Genomic DNA, 16,291 nt, shown 5'->3' with positions numbered 1-16,291 from the left:
TGCCCTTTCTATAGCCTTGTTCTTCTTTGGGAGAGGAGCTCGCATGTGGCTAGTGAGAGCTCGTTCGTGGAAACCGAAGTTTTCCTTCTTCTCTTTCGATAGGTATGTTCTTCTACATGGTAGTTTTTGGGGTTGTTGTATGGGGGTGGCAGTCCTATGGACATCTGTGGTATCCTGAAGGTCTATCATGGTCGTGGTGTACTGATCTGGTTGTTTTTGTCTCCTTGGTTTGTGTCTAAGCAAGGCAATAATGTTGTGAACTTTTATGGCACTAGGTTTGTACTCAGGTTTGGGGGCTTCTTGTAAAAGTCCCAAGACGATGCTCTGATGGTTTTGTGCTTATGTATTTTTTTTGGACTCCATGGCTCATTTTGAGCGTGGAGGATGTATGTTTTTTCTTTTCTAATTTATCTCAACTCACTCAGTTGAGTGAGTGCTACAAAAAATAAAAATATATATATATAAATATTCCATTGTGATGGCCTCGAATGAGTATTCATTTAAAAGATGATTTTAAAAGATTCATTGAAGCAACCTAAGAGTAAATACTTAAAGAATAAAGCTTTAGAGCCTTGTAGCTTGAAGGAACCTTCTCCCTAGAACTTCTAAGGTTGGGCAAAATTTCTATAAGGTTTCAAAAAAGATTCCTTACTCTCTCTTCCTCCATGTACTCTCTTCCTCTCTAAGGTGGTGTTCATACGAGTCATTGGAAACCATCTCTAAGGTGGTGTTCATACGAGTCATTGTTACATTAACTTTGACTAACAAGAATACCTCATTCGAAGTCACAAGACGGAAGGGAGCAACACAATGTATTAGGTTGTGGTCACTTGTACATGAGTTACCATTAAGATGTTACCAGGGGAACTATGCCAAAATTGGCATAGTTAAAAGGGGCCTAGCATAGGTGCATATAAGAGAAATAAATGGTACTCGTGTGACCATGCATGAGGCACATTTTTTTCATCAAAAGAGTAAGTGGTAATTATGCGTCGTGTGACCAGCGCCTTCTACACAATGTTTTGTATGCAAATTTTGGCGTAAGAATTGTTACAATAAAAGAGATGGGATAGATATGAAAACTTGGCTATTGCATTATGATGTGAAGGCAAAACATCTCCCGCTCATAGTGCACACATAGATCGGGCCTCATTGCGAGCACATTCCACTTCCTCAATATCCTAGTCCAGTGTTAGAAAAAACCTGGGGTCTAGTGTATTTTAACCGGTTGAAATTATAAAATCTCGGTTAGATTTTGAGCTTGCCTTTAAAAAAATTGGCAAATTTACACAAGTTTTAGTGTAATTACCGACAAAAGCTTCAAATTTTGACCTAGAAACCAAGAGAATTTCAAGTTTCCCCTTATTTTTGATCGGTTAGAAAAAATATATTTTTCTAGCCCTGTGGACCAGTCAACCTTCCATGTCCTACTTGTCACCTCCCAAGTGGCAATACAGTCAACCTTCCATGTCTTACTTGTCACCTCCCAAGTGGCAATAAACTATTGCAGCAGGTGTGCAATTGATTATTGCAAGTAACAAAGTATGTGGTCCCAATCTTTGCAAGCACGTCAATTAAATTGAATCTGGTAAGATCCTTGCAAAAGGTTGAAAGGGAAAAGGAGAAATGTGGCACGTGGAGGAGAGAGGATAAGAGAGGCGGGTAGATTTTTCACAGGCGTGAGGAGCATGAGCTCGGCTGCAGCGCGGACTCGCTGGAGGGTGAGGAGCATGAGCTTGGGTGTTGCGCTGTCTCGAGGGAGGGTGATCGAGGCAGGAAGAGCAGGCACAGCAGACGGGCTATCGTGGACTGAAGGCGTCTCTCTCTCTGTCTCTCCTGTCGACTGGACAAAAACACACACACAGATCCTACAGCCGCTCTCTTGATGTCGCTCCCTCTTTGATCGTGAATGCCATGGCGAGATGAAGCTACGTACGCGCAGAGTATGGTGAAGGCCACCGGCTCGCTCACTGTGAGTTTCATAACTCACACACGCTTAACTAAGGTTGTTTCCTCGAAAAAAAAAACAAAAACAAAGTGGGAGAAAAAGGTGCGATTGGAAAACTTTTGCAACCAACGATTTTTTCATTTCTGTTTGTTTGTAGGAATTAGCAAGATACTTTAGCAAAGCAAAAGGAAATGGGATTGAAGGAAAAAGGAAAAGCCTTGCCTGGACGTGGAGTGATTTTGGTTTTTGAAAAATACTTAGTGTGGTAATTTGGTAAACGTTTTCGGACTCATTACTTGCCAAAGGGGGAACACTGGTGTCACCTTGGGAAGGCATATGGCACATGGAAGCGGGAGAGATGAAGAGAGAGAGAGAGAGAGGATGTTCGTCTCTGACAGAGGAAGGCATAGTCTATAGGGGTCGTCGCATGCCAAGAGAGAGAGAGAGAGAGAGATTTGTTTTGCTCTACGATGCTTCCTCTTGAGTTGCTTGTTCCATATGGGCAACCTCTTGCATATGCGTCCTTGCACGACTTCTTTCATCTGCTTTGCGTATCTGTGGCACAAGGTCATCTCTCTTTGTGAGCAGGCGCACAATGTCTTGCCTCGAGAGCATGTGATGATTAGCCTTGTGAGACCCAAATGCAATGTTGGAGGTGATGGTGATAAGGAGACCGTGTGGCCAGGAGCATGTTTGCAATGGGAGGAGGGTAGGAGCGTGTGGTGAAGAGCTTTGTGAGGAGTTAGAAAAACAATGGGTAGAGACAGAGGTGGCTCTGTCTGTGCATGGGAACGAAGGAGGTATGGGAGCATATATTAAAGCAAATCAACAAAGATGCCTTACATGGTTTGTGAAAAAGGGGGGGCAACAAAAATGGACATTGCAGACCAAAACAGGCTGGAGGATGGCACATGGAGGATAAACACACAGAGAGGCAAGGAGGGAGAGAAACAATTGTCTCGTTTGTTTGGAGTCGAGTTGTGTGTGTGTCTATAGGGAAGAGCATGGCTCCCTCTCGTTTGTGTGCAAAGTGTGACGCCCTTGTTCGGGGCGTCCCGGAAAAGAGGCCGCGCCGGCTCACCTGCGATGCAAACGGGACCTGCAGGCAAGCAAACGCATGTACAAGAACGCAACTTGAAAACTGAACGCAAGAGGGACACGAGAGTGAGGGACGCGAACGAATGATCAATATCATAAGAAAGTGCCAAATACAAGGGACGCAAGTAATCACTTGAAAACGGGGCTGGCAAGTTGGGGGAAGTGGCACATACTTCCCTTATATACACCCCCGGGTTGAGAGAGCTTGACGCCCACGTCAAGCCGGGGTTTTGAGAGGTGCCGATACAAAAGTTGATGCCGAGGTTTGGGGGCGGATATTTACAAGGGGGGGAGTTAGATGTTGCCCAAAAAATGTCTAGCTACTTAGGGTTATGCTAGTTACAAGTGGGATGGAGGACTACTCTATCTGGTTGTCGTTTAGTGGGTTGTCCTCCTCTTCAGTCGGCATGTTGTAGAAGCGCAGCACAAGGGGTCTTCCGAGTCGAAGCATGATTTCTTCAGGTACCCAAGTGCATTCCGTCATAGAGCGATTTCGCCATTTGACATAGAATAGTTGTCCCCGGCACCCAAAGCGTGACTTTAGGATGGCCTACGGCTCATGTGGCGGGCCATCCTTTACATATTCGGGGAGGCTTCTACCATAGGTGTTATCCGGCACAAACCTTTTCAGGAGACTTACATGGAAGGCGTTGTGGATGTTGATGTGTGATGGGAGGTCGAGCTTGTAGGTGATGTCGTTGTAAGACTTGAGCACTTTGTATGGCCCATAGTAGCGGTGGTTGAACTTCGGGGAGAGGCCTTGAGGGAGGGTGATATTTTGCGAGCTGACGAGGACTAAGTCACCTTCTTGGAAGAGTTCGGCGGGCCTTCGCTTTTGGTTGGCGTATTTGGCGATGCGTACCTTGCTTTGCTCGAGACTCTTCTTTGCCCTTTGCATGCGGGTTTGCCATTGTTGAAGAAATTCTTCACATTCCAGATCCTGGGCATGCACGTCGCCCATTGCCAGTGCAAGAGGTGTGATGACTTCTTTACCTGTGGAGAGCTCGAAGGGGGTGTAGCCACTGCTGCTGTGGATGGAGTTGTTGTAGTGGAATTCCAGGACGTCCATGTATTCGGACACTACAAGAGGTTGTGTGCTCTTGTGACGCTCTTAGCGACGGAAATACACTGGGTTTTTATAACCCCCGGCGTCGCTATAACCGTCGCTAAAAGCGTCGCTACGAGGGCGTCGCTATCTGCGTCGCTATAGGCGTCGCTATATAGCGACGCTCATAGCGACGCCTATAGCGACGCAGATAGCGATGCTCTCACAGAAGAGTATAGCGACGCATATAGCGACGCTACAGAGCCATAAATAGCGACGCTTATAGCGACGCCTGAGAGAATATTTTTTTGGCCACCCATCAACCATATTGTACTTGATTCACTTTTTAAAAAAAGTGCAAAGGTAAATAATAGACCCAAAATAGTCACCCACAAGACGCATTGTTTGCAAAATTGACAATTGTACACATCATAGACAAACTGAATTGATTGGCAAATGTAATAATGACAATTGTACAACATCATAGGCATAAAGAATTGATTGGCAAAAGGAATTGCGGTGACAAATGTAATAATATACATGGTTCAAAAAGACGTATAAAATCCGTCTCATGATACATAAGCTATGAGAAACCCTAAACTAATGCTATCTAGCTACGGCTAAACTGACGTCGTCTAATCAGACGTCTCATCGCGTCCAAGCGGCGTATCTGTCGGATTCTGCAAAAAAAGACAATAAGACAGTTTTCAGTAAATATAAACATATAACGACATTTATAAAACAATACAAAAAATAAAAAAGAGTAAACCCTAATACTAACCATGCCGCCGCGAGAACTGAGAATGTCCATCAGGGCGTTTAAGCCCTTCCTGCCTGCGTACTCGCGCTCGTACGGTGTGGGATCACGTCCTGTCATCGACCACTGTCAAAACATACAAAGATTTCATTATGTTAGAACTAAAAAACTCATAAACCCTAAACTATCGAACATGCATAAAGAGCAATGTGAAAAGACTTACAAAATCGGCCTCAAATGATGCCCATCCACCGCTCCCCAAGTGGTGCGAGCTCCCTGCCTCTACTCGCGCTCTGGCTGCATCCTTTTGTTGCTTCCACTTGTCGGGATTCTCGCGCGCTGCTTTCTTCGCATTCTTCCAATCTTCTTTGGCCAGCCAATCTGGCCTATTCCACCCATTCTTGATTGCTTTTTGCACTTCGGAACGCTTGTGTTTGCAGTATTCGCGCATTCGAATCTTCATCAGGTCTTCATTGAAGCGCTGATCCCGTGTTGGAACGGGAAACTCATCATGAAGTATGCTGATGACTCTGTTTTTTAAATCACTTGGTACTTCACTCCATTTGTTTAGTATATAGTGTCTAAACAGCTGAGAGCAAAGACCACGCATGCGCGAGATCACCTTCTTGCCGTCATCATCCATGATGATGCCACCGCTGATGTCGACGGAGTAAGGCAAGCCCTCTGGCCGGTGACGCGTGAACCTGGGTGTCCCGGCAGGGGTCTCTAGCGGCGTGTCGATGGGGGTACGGACGTCAGGTGTCTCCATCGGCGTCTGGGCGCCGAAGCGAGGAGTGTCGAGTGGGGTGGCTCCTGGCGGAGTAGGTAGAGGTGTGTAGCTTCTAGGAACAGTCAGCCGTGCAAAACCTGACGTAGACGGCGATGCTGTGGCTGGTGTGGGGGCGGGCAAAGAAGGCGAGGGTAAAGAGCCTCGTCGAACACGAGGCGGTGTGGAGGCATCGGTGGCGGAATCCCCACAACAACCGCCACCGCCACCACTAGAGCGCCGGTGTCTAGACGAGTGTGATGCTCGTCTCGTCGACGCCGAAGCTTCGGAGCGCGCCGAATGCTCCGAAAGAGAGGGAGATGCGGATGGTGTAGGAATGCGCGATGATGCGTCAGAGCGATGACGCTCCACGTACCACTGTCTCTGCTGCGGTGACAAAGAAGAAAGAAACTCCTCATCATCCATACCTGCATTAAACACACGAATATTTAAACTTAATATTGAATGAATAGAGTAGACAATGACGCAAAGACCATTAAATACAATGACGTAATGACGCATATAAATACAATGACGCAATGAATCGAGTGATAGAAGAGGCAAGTCGAAAACTCAGAATTTTCAATCAAAAGATGTGAGCGCGAGTAGAAAAGAGCGTTACACACCATGGAAGCTACTTAGAGAGCTAGAGCTTTTACAGCACGGAGCAAAATTGTTCAAATACAATATTTGTGGCTTTAAGAGATCTCTCTCTCATCCTCGCATAACTCAGCATAACTTCCTATATCTATATAGAGCTCTCCGTTTAAACACATATCCTCTGTTTCATTTTGTAGCTCCTCTGCATGCACCCCATATAGAGTAGTAGCATCTTGATGCTCGTCTGGCACCACCGCAGCGGCTTCTGATTGAGCATCTTCTCTGATCTCCTCCATTGATGTCGTTGTGATTGGCACATGGTAGCCTTCATACGTCCTTGCACTACGAGGGGCTACCTCTATGACGTACCACCAGTTTGATGTAGACTTTGTAGGATGAAATACTACCTGCCAGAGCCACATAACTTACATGAGAGCTTTCAAGCACATAACTTGTAAAAGGGGGATGTTAACTATTTATATACTTACTTGTTCACAATGCTCGGGTAGTACGAAAGTGTCTCTTAGGTCAGTCCATTTCTTAGTAGAATCCACCTCAAGAAAACCAGACTCTCCTCTACGCACAGTAGCGTTTCGACCCTCCATGATTATCTTGAACCATTGCACGTCGAACAAGTCGACAAAAAATCCTCTGTAATCGATCCTCAAAATCTCTTGCAGCGTGCCGAAGTAAGTGAGTTCCGCCACCACGGGATCTGCATCAGAGGAACGTCGTCGACTAGACTGTTCAAATTTTGCCATGATTCCACAATCTTGAGTAAAACGCTTTTTGTCGATTCGTTCCACCCTAAAATGTCGACCTTTACACCATGCTGCTGTGTATGACTTATACTACAACGAACAAAGATTATGAGTGGCCGTTCAAACGTTTATAAATAAAGTCACTTGCTAGTCGTACATTGCAAACTTAGCTTGGTCGCGCAACCCCGAGAGTACTCCCACTCTTCTTCAGTCACTTCGTCACCGCATTGTTGTGCGCTTTTCAATTGGTTGTGCAACCATCTTAAGCTCATGAAGGTTGGTAGGCTCTCCAGAACCGCTGGATAGTGCATCGGTGGTCGTCTTCCCCGTCTCCACTCGATTCGTGCCCTTTGTCGCTCTTGCTTTGCATCCTCATATTGTGAAATCCACTTTTGCATCACTGGATTGTGAAGCATGCAAAATCGGTTGATTTTAGCCTCTAGATCTTCCGTCATCTTCTTCTCAACACCGAGATTGCACATGACAATCCCAGATATGCGCTCATCATCTATGGTTCGCCATAGCGTGTCCCGGGATTTATCAAATCCGTCTAGCCACTCTCCAATGTACACTAGGGACTCTGATACCAACCAACCTTCTGCCATGCTACCCTCCGGACGTGCCTTTTGACGCACATATCCCTTAAGCGTTTTCATGAAACGCTCTAAGAAGAACATCCATCTGGAATGAACTGTGCCAGCTATTTCCACCTCATCAACTATGTGAATAAGAAGATGCACCTGAATGGTTAGTATTGTAGTAGGAAAATGTTTCTCAAACATGCACACAAGCTCCGCAGCATTTAGTTTGGCGAATGGTATGGAGTCTACGTCGATCTCCTTTTGTGAGATCCATTGCACCAGCTTTGCAAGTTTGTAGATTGTGTTACGGATGTCGAGAGACAAACATCCCTCAATGGCAACCGGTAAAATAAACTGTAAAGTATGTGCAGCAATGATATTAAAGTCCACATTTTATGCAATGATATTAAAGTCCACTATGAACGTACCTGACACATTTTATGCCAATCGTGTGACTTCAAACCGGTAAGCTTTCCTTCTTTAGTAAAACACGTTCGGAGCGAGTGCATTACGCCAGTGGGGGTCCGCAAAGATCGAATGGCCTCTTTTACTTTGCGTTCTTGGGCTCCTGTGAAAATCCATGGTGCTTTAGGAAGTTTTATCGATCCATCAGACGCTGTTTGCGGCCAATATTGCTCCATACGATCCACATTTCTAAGGTCAACTCTGGCTCCCAAAGTATCTTTCTTGCCGGTCAAATGGTCCCATAGTAGATTACCCACATTCTTGAATATGTGCATTGGATCGAGCAAGTGATTGATCACGAGTCGGGGCCAGTATGGTAACTCGTACCATAGAGATAGTCTCTTCATCCCTGGAGGCAATCTGTCATCGCACATCTCCTTCTGCTCTAACCATGCTTGTGCAGACATCCTTGGTGGCTCTCTTCCCAAAAAGCCGTCGCGTAACACATGATTCTCCGGAAGATACGCTTGATGACCTTCGTAGATTTGCTTCTTCAGTGAGGGTGCCCTACGTGCATTCAGTCTAGGTCCACATGTGACACATGCTCTGTATCCGCTTGTTTGAAGCCCTGCATGTATACACATGATAATAGATCAACTATGGGGAAAAACAAGATTTACAGTGTCTGAGAGAGGAGTGTCAATAGATCACCTGAGCATTCTATTAGCCCGGGATAGTCATGCATGGTCCACATTAGAATACCTCTGATCAAAGCATTCCGTCGTCCTGTGTGTCGGCTCATATCCACCACCTCTATGCCAATCCACAATTGTTGTAGCTCTTCCAATAGTGGACGAAGATACACATCCATATTCCCCACTTTATATCGCCCTGGCACAATCAAGCTTAGCCATAGGTGCCCCTTCTTCGTAGTCAACCACGGGGGAATGTTGTAGTTGACGATGACAACGGGCCATACACTGTAAGATGTTGATCTTTGACCAAATGGATTTACGCCATCCATAGCCAGGCCTAAGCGCAAATTTCGAGCTTCCCTGGCAAAATCCGACCATGTTCCATCTATATGTTTCCAGGCTGCGCAATCTGCAGGAATTCGTAGCACACCATCCGAAGATTTATTCTCCTCATGCCATGATGCTAGGGCGGCCATGGACTTACATTCGAAGAAATGCTTGATGCGAGGAAGCAAAGGAAAATGTCGCAAAACCTTTTGTGGAATTTTTGTCCCGTGGAGATCTACTCGATATCTTTCGGAATCACATTTCGGACACTTCTCCATGTCTGTGTATTCCCCTCTGAAAAGAATGCAGTCATTAGGACAAGCGTGGATAGAATTGTAATCCATCCCCAAGTTTCGCAAAATCTTTCTTGCTTCATCTCGGGAATCTGGCATCACATTGTCAGCTGGTAGAATGTGCTCTTTCAGCAATCTACACAACATAAAAATATGATACAGTCGTGTAAAAATCTATCAGATCATTATACATTTAGAGTTCTATTAAAATAAACTAATTGTAATAGATCACCTGAAAAGCGCTGTGACGCTAGTGTCACTCCATCCAAACTTTGCCTGCATGTTGAGAAGAACCAGGAGTGCTTTCAATCTAGACATACGTGCTCCATTATACAATGATGTATCGGCTTCACTTTTCATATCATCATAGATAAGCCTTTCTGAATCCATGATCGTCTCGATCATTTCATCAATCTCAGGCTCAAACATTGCCTCGTTGGGAATGTGCTCTGCATGATCATCCCCCGAGCTGTCAGAGGCTACATCTTGTGGCCTCACATATGCTGCTTGACCAAAGCGCCTGCGAATACGTCTATTGGGTTGCAAGATTGCTGCTTGTTGGCCAGCGTCAGAGTCCGACGAGTTATAATTGGCAACAACTCGATCTATAATAGATGGATCGAACTCGCCAAATTCGCGAACGTGCTGCAAAGAAACACGTCTTGTCCGTCGCACAGCATGCTTGCATTGATTACAAGGACATAAGACCCTCGTTGAGAGATAGGTGTTTCGGTTGGACGGTCCCACATCCTCGTCGCTACTCATAATGAGGATAAAAAACTTATAACCTGGACAACAAATTTAATATTCTATTGGCATTCTTCGTCTTATCTCTCTCTCTCTCTCTCTCTCTCTCTCTCTCTCTCTCTCTCTCTCTCTCTCTCTTTACCTCACATTCTCTAGTCATGTCCAATCCCCGCACACCTCGGTCTAGAGGTGCATGGAGATCAGAACCACCGGGTTATAATCTCGTCTTTATTGGTCAATACCTATATTTGTGGGTACAAGAAATCTAGACACCCACGTCTACATGATACTGCATGTAGTGGACAAAATCCCTTTGCCTCTTCTCTAGCTGTAGCACTTCACTTCATCTTAACATCTTTTCACAGTAGATCTTTTCACTGTTCGTCTAACTCTAAACCCTAAACCGTAAGTAATTCTTGCGTGGACTCGATCTAACGTAAATAAGCGTAAATCTAAATAAACGTAAATCTAACTAAAAATAAAGCTAAATCTAATTTAACGTAAGTCTAATGACTAGAGGTTGTCTAGATGGTCATTGTGTCGGGGATGTAGTGACTCTTGCCGCCCTGAACATCCACCTTCTTCCCTATCTTCTGAAGACATTTCACCAGTACTTTTGGATCGACGGAGCCCACCATGAGTGAAGGCAGCAATACCCTATATTCCATTGAGGGCTGTCTTCACCCGCTTCATGCAGGCATCGCAGTCTATGGAGACCCGCATCTAATCTAATATAACGTAAATCTAAATCTAGCTTAAATAAACGTAAATCTAGTTAAAAATAAACCTAAATCTAATTTAATGTAAGTCTACATATAACCTAATCTTTAACGTCTTTTAAGATAGTTTTCTACGACGTTATAACTCTCTTCTTCCTGTGTGTGTGCGCGTGTGTGGATGTGTGTGCCAATAAAAAGAGATAAATGGTATAACCTTTCTATCACCCATGCCAAGTATGATAGATTGATTATGCCATTTCTCTCTTGAATAATAGGTCTTCGGTTCAACTCCTCGTCGGCTAGATCTTTAGGTCTTTTAATTTTAATTAGTTTCCTACGACGCTCCCTTAGTTTCTCTTTCTTTCTCTCTCAATGTGTGTGCGTTTTTTTGGATCGTATGCATGTTTTCTTTCTCTTTTCCTCTCTCAATGTGTGCGTTTTTTGTTTATGCATGTTCTCTCTCTCTTTTCCTCTCTCAATGCGTGCGTTTTTTGTTTATGCATGCTCTCTCTCTCTCTTTTTCTCTCTCAATGTGTGTGTGCATTCTTTGTTTATGTATGTGTGTGCGTTTTTGCACTCTCTCTCGCTCTCTCTCTCTCAAAAACACTATGTGTGTGTGTATGTGTGTGTGTGAGAGAGAGAGAGAGGGAGAGAGAAAGAGGGGAAGGGAACATGAGAATGAGGAGAGGGAAGGAGCATACCTGGCTCTCCTTCCTCTCCTCGTGTGTGTGTGTGTGTGTGTGTGTGTGTGTGTGTGTGTGTGTGTGTGTGTGTGTGTGTGTGTGTGTAAAAGAAAAAGAGAGAGAGAGAGAGAGAGAGAGAGAGTGAGTGAGGGAGAGCGTTACCTGCTCTTTGCTTGAGGGCGCCGAAAAACTCAGATCTGAGATCTGAGTTTTTGGGCGCACTCGGTTATTTTTTTTACCCCAGCTGGCGTCGCTATGAGCGTCGCTATAAGCGTCGCTATGAGCGTCGCAAATTTCTTTGTAAATTTGCGACGCTCATAGCGACGCCGGGAATTTTTTTTTTTGAGCGTCGCTGTGTGAGCGTCGCTAATATGAAGAGCCTCTTGTAGTGGGACCAGTCCTTCTGATCTGCCTTGACGTAGCTGCGGATGTAGTCTTCAATGCCTTGGTTGACTCTTTCAGTTTGGCCATCGGTTTCTGGGTGGTAGGCGGAGGAGAAGCGGAGCTAGGTTCCTAGCAGCTTGAAGAGCTCGCGCCAGAGGTCGCTGAGGAAGCAGGTGTCGCGATCAGAAACTATGGCTAAGGGGAGGCCGTGGTATTTGAAGACTTTGGCGAAGAAGTGTTTGGCGACCTGGTAGGCGGTGACGGGAGGCTTTGCAGGTATGAAGTGGGCTTGCTTGGTGAAGTAGTCGACGACCACCATGATGGTAGTGTGGCCGTGGGAGGGGGGGAAGTCAACGATGAAGTCCATAGTTACCATGTCCCAAGGCCGGGAGGGTGTTGGTATGGGGTGGAGGAGACCAGCAGGCTTGACTCTTTGAGCTTTGACCAGTTGACAGGTTGGGCAGGTGCGCACGTAGTCGATTACGTCGTCCTTCATTTTTGGCCACATGTAGTGTTGATGGAGTTTGTCATAACATCTCTTCTGGCCACCATGTCCAGCTAGCTTGCAGTCATGAGCCTCCCACATGAGGTCTTTCTTTAGCTCTGGATCATTGGGGATGTAGATTTTTCCATGCGCGTAGAAGAGGTTATCTTTGACTTCAAAGAGACCCTCTGCCGCTTTCCCAGAGATGTGATCGTTGAGCATGCGGAGGACAGCAGGATCAGCTTTTTGAGCGTCGAGGATGCGTTGGCGTAGGGTGTTGGTTGCTGGGGAGATGGTTGTGAGGGTGGGCATCCGACTGAGGGCATCTGGCATGACATTTGTGGTTCCTGGTTTGTGAATGATGTCGATGTCGTATTCTGCCAGTGTGTCTTGCCACCTAGCTTGCTTGGGAGTGATTTTGGGTTGTGTCTGGAAGTATTTGAGGGAGATGTTGTCTGTATAGACCTTTGTGTGTTTGTCTTGGACATAGTGTCGCCACTTTCGGAGGCAGTGGACGACAGCGAGCATTTCCTTCTCATGTGTAGTCCATCTTGTTTCCACATCGGTGAACTTGTGAGATTCGTGAAGTCGCGGAGCGGAGCGTGGGTCGACTCTCTCTCTCACACACACACACAGTGAGCTTACACAGTACGCAGAGAGATGTTAGAAGGGTTATCTCCCAATTCCTTAGTATTCACAAAGAATATGTTAGTATATACAAAGAGTTAGAGGTAAGTGAGTTAGGCGGGCGGCCGGCCATATCCGCATAAGAGGCCACTTGGGCTTTAATCCCAACAATTGGTATCAGAGCAGTGGCTACAGCAGTCCATTTGATCAACAGGTCTCCTAGTAGGGTTCTGGATAAGAGTGCAGTGGCCGAGATGCTATGGACAGGCAAGGCACCTTCGTATAAGCATCTCAGAGTCTTTGGTTGTGAAGCTTATAGCCATATTTCTAAGGAGTTCAGAAATAAGTTAGAACCAAAGAGCAAGAAGTGTATATTTCTTGGCTACGGAGAATCGGGCGAGATGGGTTACCGGCTTTGGGATCCTGAGTCCAGAAAGCTTATTCGTAGCAATGATGTGCATTTCAATGAAGCCAAGTTTCACGCTAAGCCAGAGAAGACAGAGGAGATCAGAAGAGTTGTCTTCAGGGAAGATGCGCATACTCTTTGTATGTTTTAAGTATCTCATGATACCTTTCACTGCCTCCCAATGTTTCTTGCCGGGATTTGACATATATCTGCTAACCACTCCCACTGCAAATGCAATATCCGGACGTGTAGCAATCATTGCATACATCAAACTACCCACTGCAGACGCATATGGAATCTTATCCATTTCAGCCTTTTCTTCCTCAGACACAGGACAATCTTGTTTGCTAAGTTTCACATATGGTGGCAATGGAACACTCAATGCCTTTCCCTTCTCCATATTGAAACGTTGCAAAACCTTGTCAATATACTCTGTTTGAGATAACCAAATCAACTTCTTTGATCTGTCTCTCTCAATGCGCATACCAAGTATATGACTTGCCTCACCCATGTCTTTCATGTCAAACGATTTTGCCATCTTTGACTTCAAAGCTGAAATTTCTTCCAAGTGTTTGCCGGCAATCAACATGTCATCCACATACAAAATAAGGATCAGCCAACTGCCATCCTTAGCCTTCTTTGTATATAGACAGTGATCGAACTCACTACGTTTGTAGCCTTGAGAAAGCATAAACTGGTGGAACTTATGGTACCATGCCCTCGGTGATTGTTTTAAGCCATAAAGACTCTTTAACAACTGGCATACCAAATGTTCCATGCCTTTCTCAACAAACCCTTCTGGCTGCTGCATGTAAATTTCCACATCTAAATCACCATGCAAGAACGCTGTCTTGACATCCATTTGGTGCAACACTAAATCCAATATAGCAACCAATGCAAGAAAGCATCTCAATGTAGTCATCTTGACCACTGGAGAGAAGACTTCATCAAAGTCAATGCCTTGTTCTTGCTTAAAGCCCTTGGCAACAAGCCTTGCTTTGTACTTTGGCTGACTATCATGAGCGGTGATCTTATACCTGTAAACCCATTTACAAGGTAGAGCCTTTTTGCCCTGTGGTAATTTAACCAACTTCCATGTCTGGTTTTTATGCAGAGCTGTCATCTCTGACTGCATGGCCAACTGCCATTTTTTCGAGTCAACCACTTGTAATGCTTCCTTGTAACAAGATGGTTCTCCGCAATCTGTGAGCATGACATAATTTAGAGATGGCACATAACGATCAGGTGGTTTGGAGACACGCTCAGAACGTCTCACCACAACTGATTCTGCCTCTCTAGCCACTATAGGCTGTTCTTGAGCCTGACCATGCTGTCTTGATGTGCTAGCACTAGGTCCATCTTCCCTGAAGACAACTCTTCTGATCTCCTCTGTCTTCTCTGGCTTAGCGTGAAACTTGGCTTCATTGAAATGCACATCATTGCTACGAATAAGCTTTCTGGACTCAGGATCCCAAAGCCGGTAACCCATCTCGCCCGATTCTCCGTAGCCAAGAAATATACACTTCTTGCTCTTTGGTTCTAACTTATTTCTGAACTCCTTAGAAATATGGCTATAAGCTTCACAACCAAAGACTCTGAGATGCTTATACGAAGGTGCCTTGCCTGTCCATAGCATCTCGGCCACTGCACTCTTATCCAGAACCCTACTAGGAGACCTGTTGATCAAATGGACTGCTGTAGCCACTGCTTCCGCCCAAAATCCATCAGGCAACTCAGCATTTGACAACATGCTTCTGACCTTCTCTTGTATGGTCCTATTCATACGTTCTGCAACCCCATTCTGTGAAGGATTATATGGTGCAGTAAGTTCCCGCTTAATCCCTTTTTCTTGACAAAAGTCTTGAAAAGCTTTGGAAACGTACTCTCCACCATTGTCAGTTCTCAAGCACTTCAGCTTCTGACCACTTTGATTCTCCACCAGCTGCAAGAATGTCTTAAAGACCTTGAGCACCTCATCCTTGTGCTTCAAGAAGTAAACCCATACTTTGCGAGAATAGTCATCTATGAATGTACAAAAGTACGCTGCTCCCCCTAGTGACAAACTAGGCATTGGTCCGCATAGGTCACTGTGTACAAGAGCTAACCGTTCGTCCCTACGATTCCTCTTTGATCTGTGCGGTTCCTGTGTTTGCTTACCATAAACACAATGCTCACAAAACTCGAAATCTTGAAATGAAAAGCCAGGCAAATAACCATAATGAGAAAGTATTTCCATTCCTCTTTTTGACATATGTCCCAACCTACGATGCCACAGTGACACACTTGGCTGCTCAATCACATTAATTACATGGTTTTTAACCTCTGAAACATGTAAAGTGTACAGAGTTCCTGACTTGCTGCCATGTGCTACAGTCATCGAACCTTTGGAGATCTTCCAAGCGTTGTTCCCAAAAACTGTCACATAACCCGCATCATCCAACTTCCCTGTACTAATCAAGCTCTTTCGGATTGCTGGAACATGTCTGACATTCTTGAGCCATAAAGAAGAGCCATTCTGAAACTTCAACTGCACATCTCCCACTCCAAGTATGTCACAAACCTGCTCATTTCCAAGTCTGACATAATCTTTAGTAGCCACATATGATGTAAACCACTCTTTGTGCGGAGAAACATGTAAAGATGCCCCTGAGTCGATAATCCGATCACTCATAGCATGTCCATCCTCTGCAGTCAAGAAAACAGAATCAAGATTGCTTGTAAGGAAGATGTCACCAGCTGCTATACCAGAATCACTGTCTGAACCAGATCCTGTGACATTCACCTCTTCAATCTTCACTGAACTCTTCTTTTCATCTTGCTCAAAACTCTTTGTTTTGCCTTTTTCTTGTTTCCACTTCGTACAGTCTCGCTTCATGTGACCCTTCTTGCCACAATGGTAGCATTCTATGTCATCCTTTGACTTCGAATCACGAGACTTACTTCGGTTTTGTGCCTTCTTACCCTT

Source organism: Adiantum capillus-veneris, chromosome 27, assembly GCF_014529385.1.
Source record: "Adiantum capillus-veneris isolate H3 chromosome 27, ASM1452938v2, whole genome shotgun sequence".
In the NCBI taxonomy this organism is placed as follows: domain Eukaryota; kingdom Viridiplantae; phylum Streptophyta; class Polypodiopsida; order Polypodiales; family Pteridaceae; genus Adiantum; species Adiantum capillus-veneris.
Note: the sequence above shows the minus strand (reverse complement) of the source record.